Here is a 19,307-nt window from a genome sequence, read left to right on the forward strand (position 1 = left end):
CTGTGTACACACTGAGCAGTGTTGCATGTTGTTCTGTGTACACACTGAGCAGTGTTGCATGTTGTTCTGTGTACACACTGAGCAGTGTTGCATGTTGTTCTGTGTACACACTGAGCTGCAGTGTTGCATGTTGTTCTGTGTACACACTGAGCAGTGTTGCATGTTGTTCTGTGTACACACTGAGCAGTGTTGCATGTTGTTCTGTGTACACACTGAGCAGTGTTGCATGTTGTTCTGTGTACACACTGAGCTGCAGTGTTGCATGTTGTTCTGTGTACACACTGAGCAGTGTTGCATGTTGTTCTGTGTACACACTGAGCAGTGTTGCATGTTGTTCTGTGTACACACTGAGCTGCAGTGTTGCATGTTGTTCTGTGTACACACTGAGCAGTGTTGCATGTTGTTCTGTGTACACACTGAGCAGTGTTGCATGTTGTTCTGTGTACACACTGAGCAGTGATGCATGTTGTTCTGTGTACACACTGAGCAGTGTTGCATGTTGTTCTGTGTACACACTGAGCAGTGTTGCATGTTGTTCTGTGTACACACTGAGCAGTGTTGCATGTTGTTCTGTGTACACACTGAGCAGTGTTGCATGTTGTTCTGTGTACACACTGAGCAGTGATGCATGTTGTTCTGTGTACACACTGAGCAGTGTTGCATGTTGTTCTGTGTACACACTGAGCAGTGTTGCATGTTGTTCTGTGTACACACTGAGCTGCAGTGTTGCATGTTGTTCTGTGTACACACTGAGCTGCAGTGTTGCATGTTGTTCTGTGTACACACTGAGCTGCAGTGTTGCATGTTGTTCTGTGTACACACTGAGCAGTGTTGCATGTTGTTCTGTGTACACACTGAGCAGTGTTGCATGTGTACACATGGAGCAGTGTTGCATGTTGTTCTGTGTACACACTGAGCAGTGTTGCATGTTGTTCTGTGTACACACTGAGCTGTGTTGCATGTTGTTCTGTGTACACACTGAGCTGCAGTGTTGCATGTTGTTCTGTGTACACACTGAGCTGCAGTGTTGCATGTTGTTCTGTGTACACACTGAGCAGTGTTGCATGTTGTTCTGTGTACACACTGAGCAGTGTTGCATGTTGTTCTGTGTACACACTGAGCAGTGTTGCATGTTGTTCTGTGTACACACTGAGCAGTGTTGCATGTTGTTCTGTGTACACACTGAGCAGTGTTGCATGTTGTTCTGTGTACACACTGAGCAGTGTTGCATGTTGTTCTGTGTACACACTGAGCTGCAGTGTTGCATGTTGTTCTGTGTACACACTGAGCAGTGTTGCATGTTGTTCTGTGTACACACTGAGCAGTGTTGTATGTTGTTCTGTGTACACACTGAGCAGTGTTGCATGTTGTTCTGTGTACACACTGAGCAGTGTTGCATGTTGTTCTGTGTACACACTGAGCAGTGTTGCATGTTGTTCTGTGTACACACTGAGCAGTGTTGCATGTTGTTCTGTGTACACACTGAGCTGCAGTGTTGCATGTTGTTCTGTGTACACACTGAGCTGCAGTGTTGCATGTTGTTCTGTGTACACACTGAGCAGTGTTGCATGTTGTTCTGTGTACACACTGAGCAGTGTTGTATGTTGTTCTGTGTACACACTGAGCTGCAGTGTTGTATGTTGTTCTGTGTACACACTGAGCAGTGTTGTATGTTGTTCTGTGTACACACTGAGCAGTGTTGCATGTTGTTCAGGGGAAACGTGCCGTACTACAGTACAGTATCAATAAGCAAAGTAAGATACGTGTGATTTAAAATAAACGTATAGATGCACACACTGGTGCATGCTTTGCATGCACTGGAAATAGGGCCAATCGATAAGCTCACAACTCATATTACGCTGTGACGTGTTGTGAGCTTGTAGATCGACTGTTTTCAGGGTGTCCAACATGTACGGCAGGCCACAAAGTGCAAATCTAGTAGTAAGAGATGACACACGCATGCACGAACGCACGCATGCACGAACGCACGCACGCACGCACGCACGCACGCACACACACACAAACATTCAGTTTTTTTTATTCTCGAAATTCCCCGAAAAGAGTTAAACTCATTTTCAGTGTCGTCGAGTAATATCATCATATAGAAAAACATCACAATACATCAAAAGATCAAGAAAAACTAAAGGTATACACGTGAATTTCATAGGTTACAAATAAAAAGTAAATAAAAACTAAAACTAATTTCAAAATGATCTAAAAAACAGTTACATATTGTGGGGGTCTGTGTGCTCACCAAGGTTTTAAAACGATGCACACACACGCGTACGCGCGCACCCACACACGCACACACAAAAATAAAGGCATCGTGAAAAAGATACATCACACGGATATGTGACAGCTGGCTCGGGTCCTGCTGGGTCTCTAACCAGCACACATGGGACCAAAGTCTGGGTTATGTCTTGCAGAACTACACCAGTAAACTTACAAGCATAGCTGAGCCTCAAGACAGCCCTAATTATAGCTCCGTAGAGCCCAGCCTATACTTACATCAGTAGAGCTGCCTGTAGCGTCTCTCCCACAGTACACTTAGCCCCTTCTGGACGGGAACCCATTTTGGTGTTAATAGCATATATGTAGCTATTGAAGAATAGCAGATCTACAAGCTCATAGCGCGGCACCGAGTGCCGCGCTATGAGCTTGTAGGTCTGCTATTTTTTGGAAAAATCATGAAAATGTGCCTCAAATCTTTGAATATATTCTTTCACAGCGAACGTTTTTAACTCAAATCTTTGCTTCCGGGGGGGTCCCTGGAATGACATATTTTCAGATGCGGGTCAGCGGCGAATCACAACATTTCTGGGGGTCCTTGACATGAAGTAGTTTGAGAACCACTGATATAGAAACATAGGGTTGTTCAGAAAACTGATTTAGAAGACATTATTTTGTAGAATCGTTCTCAAGTCTAAAATGGGTTAGAGGGATGCCCACTGTGCCATAACTCAGAAAATAGCAACCGGTTGGTTTCCTAGAAATTCTTTTTTAGGGGGAATTAACCTAGAGAGCTTGTAAAAGAAAGGGATTTGGGAGGGGGGCTAACGTACCACAATATAATATAGAATAGGCTTTGGGAGGGGGGGGGGGGGCTAACGTACCACAATATAATATAGAATAGGCTTTGGGAGGGGGGCTAACGTACCACAATATAATATAGAATAGGCTTTGGGAGGGGGGCTAACGTACCACAATATAATATAGAATAGGCTTTGGGAGGGGGGGGGGGGGGGGGGGCTAACGTACCACAATATAATATAGAATAGGCTTTGGGAGGGGGGCTAACGTACCACAATATAATATAGAATAGGCTTTGGGAGGGGGGCTAACGTACCACAATATAATATAGAATAGGCTTTGGGGGGGGGGGGGGGGGCTTTGTAATGTGATCATATAAAGCCCCAGCGGACACTAAACATTCTGTAAATACAGACACAGAGGTTGTCATGCATTAACTTGGTAACAACATGCACAGAAACAAGCCAGTGGAGCAGGTGGACAAGGACAGGAACCTGCTTTAGAAACAAGCCAGTGGAGCAGGTGGACAAGGACAGGAACCTGCTTTAGATATCCAGGTGGTCCTAAGAAACAAGCCAGTGGAGCAGGTGGATAAGGACAGGAACCTGCTTTAGATATCCAGCAGGTGGATAAGGACAGGAACCTACAGAAACAAGCCAGTGGAGCAGGTGGATAAGGACAGGAACCTACAGAAACAAGCCAGTAGAGCAGGTGGATAAGGACAGGAACCTGCTTTAGAAACAAGCCAGTGGAGCAGGTGGACAAGGACAGGAACCTGCTTTAGAAACAAGCCAGTGGAGCAGGTGGACAAGGACAGGAACCTGCTTTAGAAACAAGCCAGTGGAGCAGGTGGACAAGGACAGGAACCAACAGAAACAAGCCAGAGGAGCAGGTGGATAAGGACAGGAACCTACAGAAACAAGCCAGTGGAGCAGGTGGACAAGGACAGGAACCTACAGAAACAAGCCAGTGGAGCAGGTGGACAAGGACAGGAACCTACAGAAACAAGCCAGAGGAGCAGGTGGACAAGGACAGGAACCTACAGAAACAAGCCAGTGGAGCAGGTGGACAAGGACAGGAACCTACAGAAACAAGCCAGTGGAGCAGGTGGACAAGGACAGGAACCTGCTTTAGAAACAAGCCAGTGGAGCAGGTTTTTAGGGGGAATTAACCTAGAGAGCTTGTAAAAGAAAGGGATTTGGGAGGGGGGCTAACGTACCACAATATAATATAGAATAGGCTTTGGGAGGGGGGGGGGGGGGGGGGGGCTAACGTACCACAATATAATATAGAATAGGCTTTGGGAGGGGGGCTAACGTACCACAATATAATATAGAATAGGCTTTGGGAGGGGGGCTAACGTACCACAATATAATATAGAATAGGCTTTGGGAGGGGGGGGGGGGCTAACGTACCACAATATAATATAGAATAGGCGTTGGGAGGGGGGCTAACGTACCACAATATAATATAGAATAGGCTTTGGGAGGGGGGCTAACGTACCACAATATAATATAGAATAGGCTTTGGGGGGGGGGGGGGGGCTTTGTAATGTGATCATATAAAGCCCCAGCGGACACTAAACATTCTGTAAATACAGACACAGAGGTTGTCATGCATTAACTTGGTAACAACATGCACAGAAACAAGCCAGTGGAGCAGGTGGACAAGGACAGGAACCTGCTTTAGAAACAAGCCAGTGGAGCAGGTGGACAAGGACAGGAACCTGCTTTAGATATCCAGGTGGTCCTAAGAAACAAGCCAGTGGAGCAGGTGGATAAGGACAGGAACCTGCTTTAGATATCCAGCAGGTGGATAAGGACAGGAACCTACAGAAACAAGCCAGTGGAGCAGGTGGATAAGGACAGGAACCTACAGAAACAAGCCAGTAGAGCAGGTGGATAAGGACAGGAACCTGCTTTAGAAACAAGCCAGTGGAGCAGGTGGACAAGGACAGGAACCTGCTTTAGAAACAAGCCAGTGGAGCAGGTGGACAAGGACAGGAACCTGCTTTAGAAACAAGCCAGTGGAGCAGGTGGACAAGGACAGGAACCAACAGAAACAAGCCAGAGGAGCAGGTGGATAAGGACAGGAACCTACAGAAACAAGCCAGTGGAGCAGGTGGACAAGGACAGGAACCTACAGAAACAAGCCAGTGGAGCAGGTGGACAAGGACAGGAACCTACAGAAACAAGCCAGAGGAGCAGGTGGACAAGGACAGGAACCTACAGAAACAAGCCAGTGGAGCAGGTGGACAAGGACAGGAACCTACAGAAACAAGCCAGTGGAGCAGGTGGACAAGGACAGGAACCTGCTTTAGAAACAAGCCAGTGGAGCAGGTGGACAAGGACAGGAACCTGCTTTAGATATCCAGCAGGTGGATAAGGACAGGAACCTACAGAAACAAGCCAGTGGAGCAGGTGGACAAGGACAGGAACCTACAGAAACAAGCCAGTGGAGCAGGTGGACAAGGACAGGAACCTGCTTTAGATATCCAGGTGGTCCTAAGATAAAATGAGGAATAGATATATATTTCAATATTTCCTTCATTATAAGTTATTTCCATGGGAGAATGTGTATGAATGACAGATCACAAGATGGCTGTCTTGTATCTTAGCCTACATTATAGACAGATAATGTATGTATATTAATAGTAATTCAATCAAATTACGGCTTTGTGTGGATCTCAGACTTCATTATGATGAATATGACCATCTTAAAGACGGCTTGGTTCTGAAAGAGGCTAGCCGACGTAGCCGTCCAAAGAGGGTCTGTGTGTGTCTGTGATTGGCACTATAATCAAATTTAATTTAAATCTGCTGGCCTCTTGCAGAACCAACCAAGGGCGCGTTCGGAAATACCTCACCGGAGCGCACTCGCCTATTAATTTGCATTGCACATTGCGCTCAGTGCGCTATTTACGAACGCGCCCCAAATGTTGTGTGTCAACGCCGTCTAGCCTCTGTGATTTGTATAATATACATAATAATAGTCTCTTTAATTTCCAATACAAGTAACTGTCAAATCCAACACAGTGTACTGCGCTACTGCTAAATAACTCCTTTTTACGCCATTGTGTAAATGGCTCAGCCCTCCTTGCTATAAATGCCTTCCAGAGTCCCTGAGTCATGTAGTGCGTTTTGATTGATTGATTGAAGAATTTATTAACAGTTTGCAGAATTACAGTACATTTCAAGCACAAACTCAATACAAAGGCTGTTAACTGTGAGTGGACGACCCAATTAAGCATTACACTTGTTTCCAATAGGGTCCACCATGTTCAAATCATCAAAACATTTAGAGACGTACAAATAGACACTTCTATAGACAGAACAGGAATTCATTATAAAGGAGGTAAAAAGGGAAAAGAAACATATACAGTGAGGGGAAAAAAGGGGTGGGCGGTGGGGGGATTCACGTTCAGCTCCGTTAATTTGTTTGTTTTCCTTGGAGGAGCTACGTTGGGTCCCCAAGTCGGCTCCGTGGCCGTACCTTGAGTTGGCTGTGTGGCCGTGACCGTCTCTTGTGTTGTCCTTGCGTTGGGTCCCCAAGTCGGCTCAGTGGCCATACCTTGAGTTGGCTGTGTGGCCGCGACCGTCTCTTGTGTTGTCCTTGCGTTCGTGTTTGAGGGATTCCGATTTTACAGGGGCCAGTTTCGAATTGCAGCCGTCCGTAGGTGCCCTTTGAGAGCGGTTTTGAAGGAGTCAAGGGATTCGCATGTCTTAATGACAGTTGGTAGGGCGTTCCACATTTTGGTGGCATAGGAGAAATAATTTAGTCCCTTGTTTGTGCCGAATCTGGGTTGTACATGGCGTAAACCTCCTCAAGACAGTTGGTTTGTCCCAACAAAGGAAATGCCCAGATTGTGGGTATTATATTGCATTGCTGAGTCAGGTAGTGAGAGAGAAGTGTTGATTTTGTCGACTAAAACTATGACAAAAAATATTCGTCGTCTACCTTTTTTCACTGACGAAAATTAAATGGAAACTGAATGAAAACTAAGCTATGATGAATAAAACTGAGACTAAATATATTGACAATTTCAACAAGTCAACAAATAAAATGTTAGGACGGGACTAGTGGACAAGAGATCCAGTATAAGTAAAAGGCACAAGTCATTTTACACTTGCATGGTTGCATACTGAAAATAGCTGATCTACAAGCTCACAACGTGTCGCAGCGCGCCGCGTTCTGAGCTTGTAGATCTGCATCTGTAGATCGACTTTTAGTGTTTTTAGTAAGACTAAATCTTCTTCAACAAAGATGGCGAAAGCAAACATTCTTTGTTCTGTACTTATACATACAATAGTATGGTACAGAACAGAACACTGAAGTCCTTCAACCAGAAACCTAACCGCAAGCACGGAGCAGCGCATGTCGGCCCGTTGGTGTGTCTAATCTGGGTGTGCGTCCCCTTTTGGCCCGCCAAAACACATTTTAGTCGACTAAATCAACTGTAGGCTAGAAATCTTATGATATTTAGTCGACTAAAACTAGAATAACACTAAAACACTCCAGGTGACTAAAATGTGACTAAAACTAAATGAAAACTATTCAAAAGACTAGTAGTAGAATCAGACAATCTCTATTTAGTCTGTTATCAAAAGGTATAGCTTGCACTACTGTATAGGCATACATTGTTGAATTTCCTTGCAAGAAGAAAAATAAAACAGCCCTCGTCAAAACAATCTATTTTACAATAATAATAAAATGAAGAAGTTGGAACTGATCCATTGTAGCACAACACTGCATAAAGACAACTGGTACACATTATGGAGTTGTTTCCATTCACACGTGGTTTTCAACCAACTGCTCATATTTCTGCTTTTTTTAAAGTTGTCATGATGAGAAATATGTTTCTTTCATGAGAGATTACTTTGTAATTTAGCAGTGTTGATTTTGTCGACTAAAACTATGACTAAAAATGTTCGTCGACTACCTTTTTTCACTAACTAAATGGAAACTAAATGAAAACTATGTCATGATGACGAAAACTAAGACTAAATATATTGACAATTTCGTCAACAAATAAAAACTAGACTAAAATGTTAGGGAGAGACTATAGTGGACAAGAGATCCAGTATAAGTCATTCTAGAATTGGCTACAAGCTCACAACGCGTCGCAGCGCATCGGCTATTTTCAGCAAGTGTAAAATCAGCCATTACGACGGAATCAAGGCCCGCCAAAATACATTTTAGTCGACTAAATCAACTAGATTTAGTCAACTAAAATCTCATATTTAGTCGACTAAAAGTCTAAAACTAGACTAAACACTAAAACATTCCAGGTGACTAAAATGTCATTAAAACTAAATGAAAACTATTCAATGAGACTATGACTAAAACTAAAATCAAAATTTGCTGTAAAAACAAACTAACTTAGCTTTTGAAATGCTCAGGAATGCTCTGATAGCTACTGAGACATGTCTAAGGATGACATTAGTAATGACTAGAGATCACAGGAATGCTCTGATAGCTACTAAGACATGTCTAAGGATGACATTAGTAATGACTAGAGATCACAGTAATTCTCTGATAGCTACTAAGACATGTCTAAGGATGACATTAGTAATGACTAGAGATCACAGTAATTCTCTGATAGCTACTAAGACATGTCTAAGGATGACATTAGTAATGACTAGAGATCACAGTAATTCTCTGATAGCTACTAAGACTATCTAAGGATGACATTAGTAATGACTAGAGATCACAGTAATGCTCTGATAGCTACTAAGACATGTCTAAGGATGAAATGAGTAATGACTAGAGATCACAGTAATGCTCTGATAGCTACTAAGACATGTCTAAGGATGACATTAGTAATGACTAGAGATCACATGAATGCTCTGATAGCTACTAAGACATGTCTAAGGATGACATGAGTAATGACTAGAGATCCCAGTAATGCTCTGATAGCTACTAAGACATGTCTAAGGATGACATTCTGACTAGAGATCACAGTAATGCTCCTGTTGGCTTCGATAAAACCTTTCCCTTGAAATGCACAAAGTAAAAGTCACACTGGAACTTATCGGCAAATCTCAACTAAAGTGTCAGTAGTTCACATGTAACTTGCTGTGCTATTTAAATAGCCTACATCAAAATGTATTTATGGTACAGTAAGACATTAATAAGCATTTAGACCTGAGTGGTGGTTACAACGGAGCAGTTTAACGTCATGCTCAGGACACGCACGCACGCACGCACGCACGCACGCACGCACGCACACACACACACACACACACACACACACACACACACACACACACAATGGTGCCGATAGTATCAGTCACCCCCGGAACCAAAGATTTGAGTTAAAAACGTTCACTCTGAAAGAATATATACAGTATTCAAAGATTTGCGCCACATTTTCACTGTTTTTCCAAAAAATAGCAGACCTACAAGCTCGTAGCACGGCACTCAGTGCCGCGCTATGAGCTTGTAGATCTGCTGTTTTTCAATAGCTAAAGTATAACATAATGCTTAGAACACCAAAAGCCCAGAATGGGTTAATAGTGGGTCAATATCAGTTATGGTAAGTGGAGCAGTAACGGTAGAGAAAGTGACATTTTGATTGCAGTGTGACCATATAAGGACATTATTAAAAATATTAGGGATGTGCCGATGAAACATTTTGGCCGATATCGATATCCGATATAATTCATTGCTGTTATGGCCGATAACGATATGATCTCATTCTGTATTGAAAAATGACAATAATTTTGTCCATTCTGAAAAATACATGTAACAGGGTGTCTGCGCTGCAGGCTTAGGCTAGTCACATTTAACTTAAATACCTTTATATTTAATATTGTGAGCTTGTAGATCTGTTCAAGCTGTTGTTTATCTGTAAACTTGTTGTTTCCACCAGGCCGAAGGCATGGGGAGAGAGTATGTTTTGCACTCTGTCCGTCCGTCCGTCCGTCCGTCCGTCCGTGTGTGTGTGTGTGTGTGTCCGTCCGTCCGTCCGTCCGTCTGTGAACAGCTAATCTCCGGCACCGTTAACCCGGTCAATGCCAAATTTTGCACACACACTCCCTGGATGCCAACGATGAACCTCTGCCCCAAATTTTCCAGAACGGCCTGTTATAGCGCCACCAGGAGGCCGCTTTGTGCAAAACAAGTTTTTGGACAGTACGCCTACAGATTTTGTCCAAACATCACGCAAATTGGTACACAGTCTCTCTAGAGCAGGGTTCCCCAATAGGCGGCCCGCGGGCCATTTGTGGCCCGCGGAGCGCCCCCTTGCGGCCCGCGGAAGATTTTATTTTATTTTTTTTTTTTGGGGGGGGGTCCCAGATATAAATGGGGATATTAAATGGGGGTCAGTAGCCTATGCATGTCAAACTGGGCATCCTTTTCAAATGGGGTCCTGCCCTGAAAATGAATTTTCAGGGCAAGACCTCGACCTCACGCGTGCGGACTCGGCCCCCAGCCTGGTACCCTAGTCAAAATATGGCCCTCGAGGAAAATTAATTGGGGAACCCTGCTCTAGAGCCATTCAACGAATTCAACTGGTCTTTCAGATTTCCCAGACTCCATCCTGATTGGCTAAGATTGGCTTCCAAAGTTCGCAGGAGTGCTCAGTTTCAAACAAAATGCTGCAAATCATGAACACATTGTGTGATTTCCGTGAAATTGGGCACGCACATTCCCACTAGGCCGAGGAAGAAATTCCACATGAACATTTTCAACTCAGCCTCATGGTGGCGCTATAACTGGCCGAAAAGTGTTTTTACCTCTAACTGCACGGATCTGTGGATAACTTTGTATGCCAACTCCCTAGAGGCCAAGGAAAAACCTTTGCCTGGATTTTTTCACATCTGCTCTTTATAGCGCCACCAGGAGGCCGACTTATGTAAAACACATTTTCTAATATTACTCCTTCAGATTTTATCGAAATTTCACGCAAATCGGTACACATGCTCTTCATAGTCATGTGATCAAGACGGGTTTGTTTGATTTCTCATAATCCACCCTCATTGGCTACGACTGGCTTCTAAACTTTTCAGGAGTAGCCCGCTTTGTACCCGTTTTGTACAAATCGCCACAACTACTCAACGTGTCCGATTGTGGTGAAACTGTGCATGCATATTCCCACTAGGCTTTGGAAGAAATGCCACTTGACATTTTTCAAATCAGCCTCATGGTGGCGCTACAACAGGCCAAGCCACGTCACACACACACACACACACACACACACACACACACACACACACACACACACACACACACACACACACACACACACACACACACACACACACACTCACACACACGTTTATATTGCTCCTAAACATTTTTCCAAACATCAAACACACACTCCTATCCTTCTGGTGGAGACCTGTGCCCAGAAGGGCACTTTTTCTAGTTACTTGTAAACTTGGCTTGTTTATCTGTAAAGACAGACTGATTAATGAATCGGTCTGATTGATTAATCAAACCGATGCCGATTAATCTAAAAACAACTCAAATCGGCCGATATTGATGTGTTTGCCGATTAATCTCCCATCATTAAACAATATATAACACATTTCAATATCCATTCTCATGTTAGTACTAGTAGGGGCTATACTGCCCCTGTTTGGGGGGCAATTGTATCGAATGCAAACAAAATGTGTATCTGAAATAAAGCACATGTTAAAAGTAACCACATTACTGCTACAGTAGTTAATCTAGACTATTGCAGTCAAAGATTTGTTTTTTGACTTTTGAAAAACACATTTTTGGATATTACTCCTCCAGATTCTGTCCAAAAATCCTGCAAATTGTTACACACTATCTCTATAGTCATGTGTCTGATATTTCATATTCCATCCTGATTGGCTAACATTGGCTTTCAAAGTTTGCAGGACTGGCCAAAAAGCCTCAACTCATGAACGTAGCATGCAGCCGTGACATTTACGCAACATCTTTCACAGACTTTCCTACTAGGCTGAGGAATACATCCCACCCTTTTGACATTGGCACAATTTTTGGAACAAAATGCCTCAAATCATCCAATTGCCATCCAAGGCGTAAGAAGAAATGGCACCCTTTTAACATTGGCCTATTATAGCGCCACCAGGAGGCCACAACCTGACCTGCCCTGGTGGAGACCTGTACCCCAAGGGGCACTTAATCTAGTTTTCTATCATACTGTACATGTACTGTATGCCATCACAGACAATGTGCTTACATTGTAATACAATGTTACAAACAATTGCCCCATCTAGCTGCCAGGAAGGAACCACAGGCAGAGAAATATGAAATATGTTCCCTTGTTGTGGTTTCTTGTCATGAACACAACTCGTAAATAAACTGAACGATATGGATATTCAAATACAACTCGTAAATAAACTGAACGATATGGATATTCAAATTCAACTCGTCAGCACTTTATTGGTTTCATCATCATACAATTTATAATCGGACATTCTGTAAAATAAACATTTTAAAAAAATGGAAAAAAAGAAATAACCGGATGCCTTAAACGATCAGCTTTTGGCTAAAACAGACAGAATGTGTTTACAGTGATGCAACGAACAGAGACAAATGCAACCATACAAAGCTTTCTCTTTTCAATACAGTATATTTACATTGTAGACCCCTTGCTCACATTATGTAAATACACACAGGCATGACCAGGGGCCAGGCCCAGGGCCACTCAGAGTCTCTGTTATCATGACCAGGATCATGACCAGGGCCACTCAGTCTGTTATCATGACCAGGACCACTCAGTCTGTTATCATGACCAGGACCATGACCAGGGCCATGACCATGACCAGGGCCATGACCATGACCATGACCAGGGCCATGACCATGACCAGGACCATGACCAGGGCCACTCAGAGTCTGTTAAAAAAAAACTCTCCCGATATGTGGAGAGGGTCATTCTGTCTTCTACACAAGACAGAGTCGGAGCTCAGCAACTTGACAGAGTACAAGAGGAGAAAACATAGACAGGGGAAAGTCAGTGGTTGAACCGGGGACCACCAGTGGTCCTTGAGGGGGTTCCAGGTGGTCCTCATGCAGCTAAATGATGGAGAAGGTGGTAACCAAATGGACCCTTATAGATGTTTAACTCTTGAGAGCGTAAAATAAGCGTAGAATGCAGAATAATTGTTATTTTGAGCCTGTTATCTCTCCTAATGGTACCAACATCAATGTGGAACTGTGGAGAAAATCTTGTCTGACGGCAACAACATATTCTTTAGTTTTGGGTCTGAGATCAAATGGTGGTCCGTGAGTCAAATGCAGAATAAATAATTGAGCCTTGGGTATAAAGGGCTGGAAACCAGAAGCCATATTGCCCTACGGAGGGTATAAAGGGCTGGAAACCAGAAGCCATATTGCCCTACGGAGGGTATAAAGGGTTGGAAACCAGAAGCCATATTGCCCTACGGAGGGTATAAAGGGCTGGAAACCAGAAGCCATATTGCCCTACGGAGGGTATAAAGGGCTGGAAACCAGAAGCCATATTGCCCTACGGAGGGTATAAAGGGTTGGAAACCAGAAGCCATATTGCCCTACGGAGGGTATAAAGGGCTGGAAACCAGAAGCCATATTGCCCTACGGAGGGTATAAAGGGCTGGAAACCAGAAGCCATATTGCCGATGAGGCTCTTTCTTTGATTCACTCAAGTGGTTCATTGGAACAGCTTCAACCCTGGCCAATCAGGGTTGACCTGGATCATCCCTGGCCAATCAGGGTTGACCTGGATCATCCCTGGCCAATCAGGGTTGACCTGGATCGTGCCCTATGGCAGTGGTTCGCAACCAGGGGGGGGGGGGGGGTCGTCTCCAGATGACAGTGAATTGACATTTTAAAGGACTTTGAAGACCTTCCAATAAGAAGAGCATTAATCAACAAACTATACTATACACAATCTGGTCAAACATTGGCCATTAAAGTTGTCAAATAATAACAAAGATGCAACATATCTTTTAAATAGCCGATCTACAAGCTCACGACTTGTGAGCTTGTAGATCGGCTATTTTGAGTATTTTCACAATATTTCCGTGGAACCGAGTTAACCCATTTATAGGACAGAACAGATTCTACACAAATGTCTCCTAAATCATGAGCTTTCTTAAAACCCTATGATTCTATAATATATCAGTGGTTCTCAAAGTATTTCATGTCAAGGACCCCAAAAAGTGTCTCAAAATATGTTGTTCCAGGGACCCCCCCCAGAAGCAAAATATGTTGTTCCAGGGACCCCCCAGAAGCAAAGATTTGAGTTAAAAACTTTCGCTGTGAAAGCATACATTCAAAGATCTGCGCCACATTTTCAATTTTTTCCTCCCCCAAAAAATAGCAGATCTACAAGCTCATTTTCCAACAGCTAAAGTTTAAAATAGCCTAATAGTTAAACGCTAAAGAGACACCGATGTGTTCTCATCCTAAATGGGTTAAACTATATTAAATGCCTCGAGGGGGGGGGGGGGTCCCAGATATGATTATTTTGGAATGGTCAGGGCAGGGCCTGTAAAGGTTGAGAAGCCCCCCCACCCTCCCACATGCTGAATCAACTTCTAATATTCTGTGGAAACATTCCTCCCACGTCTCAATTACTTGATCAAATCACGTTTTATTTGTATTAAAGCTTGTAGACAGACCACCTCGTACTCCAGGGGTTCAGTCTATGCTCACACAACCTGGGGGGGGGGGGGGGGGGGGAGTAGTTTTGTGCGGGAAAACAAGCACCCCAAAAATAAGACTCGGCACGGAGAGCTTAAAATGTGGTCATTTGGGTCAAGGAATTATTCTCATTGAAAAGCGTAGAACAGTTGGATGTTAAATGACTATGATAATTAACCATCACCATTAATACATGATAATTAACCATCACCATTAATAATACATGTACATGTAAATACAAATAGAGGACAAACGAAACGATGGCTAGTGATCAGTTTCACCGGAAACAGAGAAAGACCCAATGGTGATAATATGCATCCTGAAAAATAATCTCTAGTTTACAAAGAAGGAATAGAACACATTGCGGTATTACATTACAACTATAGATAGCGACCAGGCATATTTTTGGGCATGTTATCGCAGGAGAAAAGCTTCAAATATCTTCAAAAATAGCAAACGTATCAGATCCCAACGGGAACAGTGCATTGTGAGCTGCACTTTGGTGACTTTCGTTCTACAACGAGGTACAAGTGGTTCAAGGACAACTTTAGGGTTTTTTCCAACCAAGGTTCATGTTTTAGGTTATTAGAGAAAGTAAAAGATGAGTGTTCTTTTTTTCCCCTCATTTACTGCTTTCTTTTGTTTTAGCGATTTTAGAATATGGTATTTTTGACAGGTATTTCGAACATGGTCCTAAATATGTATTTATTTTTACCTAAAAATATGGTGATTTATTTTTTGAGGGCCTATATACAGGTTTAATGCTTGTTATTCCTTAAACAAACATTAAAATTTAGACTTTGTTTTGTCTGATAATTACGTCATAAAAGTTAAGATGTATATATATATACATTAGTACATACATATATATTGACAGACTTCTATAGAGTAACAGACAAAGTGAATACAAACACCTGCAGAAACTCCCAGACACGGAGACGGACGACAGCTTCGTGGCCTCACCCTAAACCTAACCTCCCACGGGGCAGCACACCTAAACCTAACCTCCCACGGGGCAGCACACCTAACCCTAACCTCCCACGGGGCAGCACACCTAAACCTAACCTCCCACGGGGCAGCACACCTAAACCTAACCTCCCACGGGGCAGCACACCTAAACCTAACCTCCCACGGGGCAGCACACCTAAACCTAACCTCCCACGGGGCAGCACACCTAAACCTAACCTCCCACGGGGCAGCACACCTAAACCTAACCTTAACCCATGTCTAACCAATGACTAGTCTAAACTGTATGCACCCCTTGTGGCCAGATGTAATTTCCTGGGGTCTAGTAGGATTACAGTAAATCACTGTAAAGTTTAGTAAAAAAAAAGGACATATTTAGCCCCATGTTCGAATGCCCCTTCCTGTCAAAAATAGCTAAAATCACTAACAATGCAACGTTCTACATCTTCTAGGACAAGTTCAGTCATCTGACTATTCAGTCTAGAGGCAACATACACTGTACATCTGGAATAGAGCGCCGAAGTCTGACGTCAACATCGGTAGAGGGTGCTAAAGTCCACGGGTTCATGTACTTTTTATTTGCATTGTAATCCCCATAGGGGGGATTTTAGATCGCCTCATATAAGAACTGTGTTTGAAAAATAAACATGTCATCCAGGTCGTTACACTCATATGGATATCAAGAATCAACTGACAGAGAAAACGCTAATGTTACTGCTGCTGAATTAGTTACATTTTCGCTAGAAACAGACTGTATCATATATGAGTGACTGACTGTAGCAAATGACACAGAGACACCTCCCTGACAATAACGCAGAGACAGCTTGTTTATTTCTGGACCACAACGCTTATAGTAGACGATTTTAAGATGAGCCCATGTTATTCTCCATAGAGAAATTACTTCCGTGAACCAGGGGAATCGAGAGGATGAGCGAGTGACGTCAGGACTTTAGAACCAGGGGAATGGAGAGGATGAGCGAGTGACGTCAGGACTTTAGAACCAGGGGAATGGAGGGGATGAGCGAGTGACGTCAGGACTTTAGAACCAGGGGAATCGAGGATGAGCGAGTGACGTCAGGACTTTAGAACCAGGGGAATCGAGGATGAGCGAGTGACGTCAGGACTTTAGAACCAGGGGAATCGAGGATGAGCGAGTGACGTCAGGACTTTAGAACCAGGGGAATGGAGGGGATGAGCGAGTGACGTCAGGACTTTAGAACCAGGGGAATCGAGGATGAGCGAGTGACGTCAGGACTTTAGAACCAGGGGAATGGAGAGGATGAGCGAGTGACGTCAGGACTTTAGAACCAGGGGAATGGAGAGGATGAGCGAGTGACGTCAGGACTTTAGAACCAGGGGAATGGAGGGGATGAGCGAGTGACGTCAGGACTTTAGAACCAGGGGAATGGAGGGGATGAGCGAGTGACGTCAGGACTTTAGAACCAGGGGAATGGAGGGGATGAGCGAGTGACGTCAGGACTTTAGAACCAGGGGAATGGAGGGGATGAGCGAGTGACGTCAGGACTTTAGAACCAGGGGAATCGAGGATGAGCGAGTGACGTCAGGACTTTAGAACCAGGGGAATCGAGAGGATGAGCGAGTGACGTCAGGACTTTAGAACCAGGGGAATCGAGGGGATGAGCGAGTGACGTCAGGACTTTAGAACCAGGGGAATCGAGGATGAGCGAGTGACGTCAGGACTTTAGAACCAGGGGAATCGAGAGGATGAGCGAGTGACGTCAGGACTTTAGAACCAGGGGAATCGAGGGGATGAGCGAGTGACGTCAGGACTTTAGAACCAGGGGAATCGAGAGGATGAGCGAGTGACGTCAGGACTTTAGAACCAGGGGAATCGAGGGGATGAGCGAGTGACGTCAGGACTTTAGAACCAGGGGAATGGAGGGGATGAGCGAGTGACGTCAGGACTTTAGAACCAGGGGAATCGAGAGGATGAGCGAGTGACATCAGGACTTTAGAACCAGGGGAATCGAGGGGATGAGCGAGTGACATCAGGACTTTAGAACCAGGGGAATGGAGGGGATGAGCGAGTGACGTCAGGACTTGGGCGCTCTATGTACACCATTGGAACACTGTGGTTGAGGCAAAAGTCTGAAACAATTCATTAACAGACTCTTCTAACAGTAATGAGCTGCTGCTGTCGGCTGAAAATAATCAAAACCAGTGTTGTTTTTGACAGCACATTTTGATTTTAGTTTTAGTCATACTCTCTTGAATAGTTTTCATTTAGTCTTAAAGTCACATTTGTGTCACCGGGAATGTTTTTGTGTTAGTCTAGTTTCAGTCGACTAAATATAAGATTTTAGTCTAAAATGTATTTTGTCTGGCATTGATGCCGTCGTAATGACTGATTTTCCACACTGAAAATAGCAGATTTACAAGCTCACAACAGATCTCCTATTTTCATCATGCAACCAAGTGTAACTTACTGTGACTTATACTGGATCTCTTGTCCACTAGTGCCTTCCTAACATTTTAGTCTAGTTTTTATTTGTTGACGAAATTGACAATATATTTAGTTTTAGTCATTTTCATTTTGTCTCAATTTAGTTTTTGTCAGTGGAAAAAGGTAGTCGACGAACATTTGTCTTAGTTTTAGTCGACGAAAACAACACGTTGACAAAAGAGTGTCCAGGCAACGCAACACTCGGGTCATTGAGTGAAACCGATCAAGAACCACTGACTGACCTCTGAGAAGATGTCATGTTAACCCATTTTGGTGTTTTAAACATTGTTATATTTTAGCTATTGAAAATGAGCAGATCTACAAGCTCATAGCGTGCCACCGAGTGGCGCGCTATGAGCTTGTAGATCTGCTATTTTTGAAAAATCGTGAAAATATTTATTTCAGAAAACTGGAGGATTTAGAAGAATTCTTTTAAATGTCGAGGTCAGGCCTGAATGGGTTAACCTTTAGAAACCTATTCTACAATTTCACAACTGGCACGGCTGTCATTGGGTTAACCTTTAGAAACCTATTCTACAATTTCACAAATGGCACGGCTGTCATATTAATAAATAAAAACGCATACGTTTAGGTAGCAAAGCTTGCTGAGGGAAGAGATTCCTTTGTAACTTATTTCCTGACCGTACAAGGATGAAATGACAAAATAAATGGTACTCCTGAAGTCCGGTTAATTTCAACGTAACATATTTTCCTTGTATTCTTCTCAAACCTTGTATGCATAGTTCAGCAGAGCATGTGACAGCCTACAATGATACGGTGAGTCACGGATGTGTAAAAACTATTCTTGACAGAAAATGTAAAAACTCAAAGTGGACAAAAGACTGGATCCACATCATCCTAAAAGCAAAACAAGGCTTCAGAATCCACAGAATCTCTGATTCCAAAAGTTTTATAAAGCCCATTGATTCAGGGCAATGACGCACGCACGTACATACACACGCACGCGTCAATGGTGCCGAGTATCAGTTAGGGTAACTGGAGCAGTATTTCAATATTAGGGAGACCATTGAATTTGGAAAGAGAAACTGATATTTTGATTGTTAGCTGTGGTCAAAATGGTCGCGCCAGGCCATGGAAACTGCATTTAAAAACCCCCCCAAAAAACCAAAAAAAAACCAAGACATTTTAATAAGCTCTGTTATTTTTACAATGAAGAATATCAAAGGATAATTGTATGCGTCATTTCATCTCAACAAATAACGTA

The sequence above is a fragment of the Electrona antarctica genome (assembly GCF_951216825.1).
Source record: "Electrona antarctica genome assembly, contig: SUPER_2_unloc_1, whole genome shotgun sequence".
In the NCBI taxonomy this organism is placed as follows: domain Eukaryota; kingdom Metazoa; phylum Chordata; class Actinopteri; order Myctophiformes; family Myctophidae; genus Electrona; species Electrona antarctica.